General features: G+C 35.4%; 1 non-coding gene across 1 annotated transcript; it reads right to left on the minus strand.

Annotated features, from left to right (window-relative positions):
- Positions 1–4,483: 4,483 nt before the first annotated feature.
- LOC141676329 (small nucleolar RNA R71) lies at positions 4,484–4,588 on the minus strand. The gene has a single exon (XR_012556926.1). It is a non-coding gene; the product is annotated as a small nucleolar RNA R71 (small nucleolar RNA).
- Positions 4,589–4,893: the final 305 nt, after the last annotated feature.

Below are 4,893 nucleotides of genomic sequence, written 5' to 3' on the forward strand. Positions count from 1 at the left end.
AAGCCAGAGAGAACATAGAGAAGACCTAAAGCACACAAGATGGCTAAGGAGAAGAAGATTTAGTTTTCACTTTTATATTCTTCGATTTAGGCGATACTTTTGGATGCTTGTTTTTGATTTGTTCTAAACCCTAGTACTTTTATATTATATCGTAATATTCTGAACTTATTTATTATCATGTTTTCATTGGAACCCATGGCGACGATATGTTCGATCATGAACTAATAGTTGTCATGGGGTTCTAGCGGATTTATTTATGGATTTCAATAGTTGATTATTCTAAATCGTTAGTGTGTGGTGATTTATGATTTCCTAGTATGGTTGTACTTATTCTTCTAAGATGCGTAGCTAACATCTAAGTCGTTTGTTAATCTTTATTGAAGCGAAAGTGGATATAGAGGTTTAGAAATTGCCATGCTAGCATAGGTTTATGTATGTTGTCATGCATGATTCGTGGTGTAATTTTAACCATCTTACGTTGCCCTATGTAATCTCAATAGATAACTTGCTCATTAAACTATTATGTTTTCAAATCTTATAGACATATAGGGTCTAAGCATATTTGGTGTCTGCTCAACTTCTATCTTATTTGTGGATGTTTAGTAGTAGGGTATACGTATATCGAAAGATAGCGTATACTAATTTCATGTTATCTGATTAGTTGTCATCACCATCACATGCTACGATTAAAGGCATAAACTCTGAATGAAATATTTAATGAAGTTAGAATCTCATATTTTATCTCATATAAGTAAATCAGTTTTATTCTCTTAGTTAATGCATTCTAGTATAATCACTTTAAAAGTAATACTTGGACCAGCTCTCTCCTTGAACTCAGTGAACAAGGTAGAGTCTCCAGTCATATGACTTGAGCATCCACTATCTAGATACCATAGACTCTTTATGTTTCCCTGCACACATCAAAATCAAATCAAGTTGATTTTGGTACCCAAGTTTGCTTGGGTCCTGCCTTGTTAGCTTTTTTCTTAGGTTTCTTAGGCTTTCCATCATCAGACTTAGGTGATTGAGGATCAACCTTAGTACTAGGGGATTGACTGTGAATCTCATGATCAATTTTAGAATTATCATGCATATTTTGATTAACATGATATGTCATAGAATGTGCAAACATGTTAATTCAGTAAGGCATGCTAAATGACATTTGAGACATATTAAATGCAACATAATAAGAATTTTGTGCAAATGTCATATTAGCAAATTGTGCATTTAAATTCTGTGCAGGCATAATAGGCATGATACTCATTGGTAATGTGGGCATGTTGGGAAAAGAGGGAGGTGCAAACATGGGTGTAGGAATAACAAATTTGCAAATAACAGATAAATGATTAACACTACCACACTTCATATAAGTCTTTCTAGGTGCATAATTATCAGGTGTGTAGTTGTTATATTTGTTAATTCCTACTTTCCCATTCCTATTGTTTTTCCTTTTAGAATCTGACATGACCTCAATTTTTGACGGATAAACTTCACCATCCATCGACTCCACATCTGTTGATAAGCCATCAACCAATACAGGGTCCAGTTTCTTGTTGTCCTTTTTCTAGGCTTCTTCACAGGAAAACTCAATTCCTTGAACTTTGGAAATTTGGGCACTTACATTCCTCGATGATTTCCAAGCCTTCATCACCTCTTGCTCACATTTAAGTTGCTTTCTTAAAATTTCCTCTATCTTCAAGATTCAGTCAGTTCATCCTTTACAATCTTGCACTCTATTTTCAGTTTCTCAAACTCAATAAATTAAGTTTCTAACATAGCATTTCTCTCACTTACAAACATATTATTATCTTTATTCAATTATTTTCTTTTGTGAGTGATTTAACTATAACACACAAGTGATATAATTCTGTACACATGTCATTTATGGCATCATTACACTCATCTTTAGAAAGTTGTGCTAGGTTTATAGTGATTACCTGATTGCTTGAGGAACTGACTTTTGCTTCATCTAATTTGGCCATTAGAGCTAGGATGACATAGCTTATTTTTCTAAAATCTGCAAACAGGCTGCCACATTCCTTTTGTATACAATCAACCCATGTGACTGTCAAGTCGCTTTCAACTGCTATTTGAATCTGTTATCCATTAAGATTTCAGCTTTATCCGTTGATACTTCACTTAAGTTATCCGTTGAGTCTCTAATGGATTATCCGTTAAAAGTGTCTTGAGTCATCCATTGAAGCTTTAAGTTTATCTATTGATGATGAATTTCTTAGCAGTTGACACTCTTTCACTTATACAAAATTACAAGGCATCTTCTATTTACAATTAGACAACCTATTTTCTATATCTTTCTAGTAGTCAACATGACTCATAATTCACTACAACTTCCAAACTTCTAATCTATTTGTTGCATACAGAAATGTGCTACAAACTTGTTAAATATAAGCTACTCCATCAATTGGTGGTTACAAAATCATTTAACTTATGTACTTAGATTGTTTTGTTAAGTTATCATCAAGCCTACTGATAAATGGATTTTATATCCATTTAGAACGCTTCATATCGGCTTAAGTTGATGACTTGATCTCAAGTATGTGGTGTTTTTGATGCATTTTTGTTGAGTCTTTGCAGGGCTATAACTAGAGGAAGGAATGGACTTTTTCTATGCTTTTATGATGGAATAAGATCAAGAAATGAAGGGTGAAAGCTTGCCATAGGAGCAGAGCGAGAAGCATAGAAAGCAGATTTTTTGGCAGAAGGCAAGCGCAGACGCCCTCTACCTTGGCGCGCCCGCGCTGCTTGAACAGAAGGCTAGCGTGCCCGCGCTCTGTCCTGGCACGCCCGCGCTAGGTCATGTAGACAGAAATCATGTTTTGATTCTGATTGGACGTTTCGTGCTGTCAAAGTAATCTGGAAGTATAAATATCACAAAGTATCAATCAGAAGGATAGAACGGAAGGGAGAACAACAAGTGGAGAACATAGGACGGCTAAGAAGAAGAAGATCTAGTTCTACATCTTATTTTTAGATTCTTCTAATTAGGCGATATTTTGGATGCTCGTTTCAAATTTGTTTTCTAAACCTTAATACTTTAATATTCTCGTGTAGTATTCAGAACCTTTTTACTATCATATTTTCACTGGAACCAATGATGATGAGCCGTTCGATTATAAACTAATCGTTATCATGGGATTCTAACGGATTTATTTATGGAGTTTAGTAGTTGATTGCCTTAAAGTTTTCAGTGTGTGATGAATTATTGATTTCCTCGTATGGTTGTGTTTAATCTTCTTGGATGCGTAGCTAATATATAAGTTGTATTAAAATCTCTATTGAATGCGAAAGTGGATATAGGGGTTTAGAACTTGCCATGCTAACATTGGTTTATGGATGTTTTAACATGTATGATTCGTAGTGTAATTTTAACCATCTTACGTTGCCCTATGTGATCTCAATGGATAACTTGCTCTTAAACCGTTATGTTTTCAAATATTATAGACATATAGGGTCTAAACATAATTGGTGTCTGCTAGCTTCTATCTAATTTCTAGATGTTGAGTGGTAAGGTATACGTATATTGAAAGATAGCGTGTACTAATTTCGTGTTGTCTGATTAGTTATCATAACCATCACATACTATGATTAAAGGCATAAACTCTGATGAAGTATTTAATGAAATTAGAATCCCATGTTTTATTTCACATAAGTAACTTGATTTTTAATCTCTTAGTTAATTCATTCTAGCATAGTTACTTTTAGATAATCAAACTCAATTTGATACTTGTCTTAGCAGTGAATAATAATCATACATTGTTGCATAAGTGCACATTCTGAATTAAACCAATCTCTGTGGGAATGAACTAAACTTAATCTTATACTACTTTTAACCGCGTACGCTTGCGTGTTTTTATGTAAACAAGTTTTTAGTGCTGTTGTCGGGGATCAGTGTTAAATTTAGTTTATGTGCTTATCATCAGTGATCGTTAAAGTTCACTGACTCGGATTATTTCTTTTACCAATTTTATTTTGCTTATGCGTTTCAAGTATTCGAGCGAGCGTGTATACGAACACGTTCTCAATCTCGTAAGGACACATTAGAAGAAGTAGAAACAGAAGTGATCATTGCAATGGAAGAACCAGTAGCAGAAACGAAAGCATTGAAGGATTATTCTCAACCGAAAATCAATGACATTCAGTCTAGCATTGTCAGACCAGCCATTGCAGCTAATACCTTTGAAATCAAGCCTGTCATGATTCAAATGGTACAGAATTTAGTCCAGTTTGGGGGAGCTCCAACGAAAGATCCCAATATGCACATTAGGGATTTCATCGAGATTTGCGACACCTTCAAGTTCAACGGTGTTTTGGAAGATGCTGTGAAACTGAGACTTTTCCCATTTTCTCTGAGGGATAAAGCTAAGAGTTGGTTGCACACTCTACCAATAAGTTCTATTGCGACATGGTAGGATCTTGCTCATAAATTTCTTATTAAATTCTTTTATATGGCAAAAACAGCTGCAATCAGGAATGCTCTTACTCAATTTGCACAGCAATCGGGAGAATCTTTATGTGAAGCTTGGGAGTGCTACAAGGAAATGCTTAGGAAGGGTCCTCATCATAGAATGCCTAATTGGATGGTAATCAATTGCTTCTATAATGGGTTGGGAGCACAGTCGAGACCCATGCTAGATGCAGCATCATAGGGAGCCTAATGGGCTAAGAGCTATGAGGAAGTTATGAGTTAACTGAAATGGTGGCTGCTAATGAACATCAGAACCCAACTCAGAGACTACCACAAGGCAAGGTAGCAGGAATTCTGGAGGTGGATACAGCTACGGCTATAGCGGCTCAACTAAAGGCGTTGACTATGAAAGTGGATTCTCTGGCTAACTATGGAGTTCATCAGATAGCAAGTGTTTGTGAGCTTTA

The sequence above is a fragment of the Apium graveolens genome, chromosome 7 (assembly GCF_009905375.1).
Source record: "Apium graveolens cultivar Ventura chromosome 7, ASM990537v1, whole genome shotgun sequence".
NCBI lineage: Eukaryota > Viridiplantae > Streptophyta > Magnoliopsida > Apiales > Apiaceae > Apium > Apium graveolens.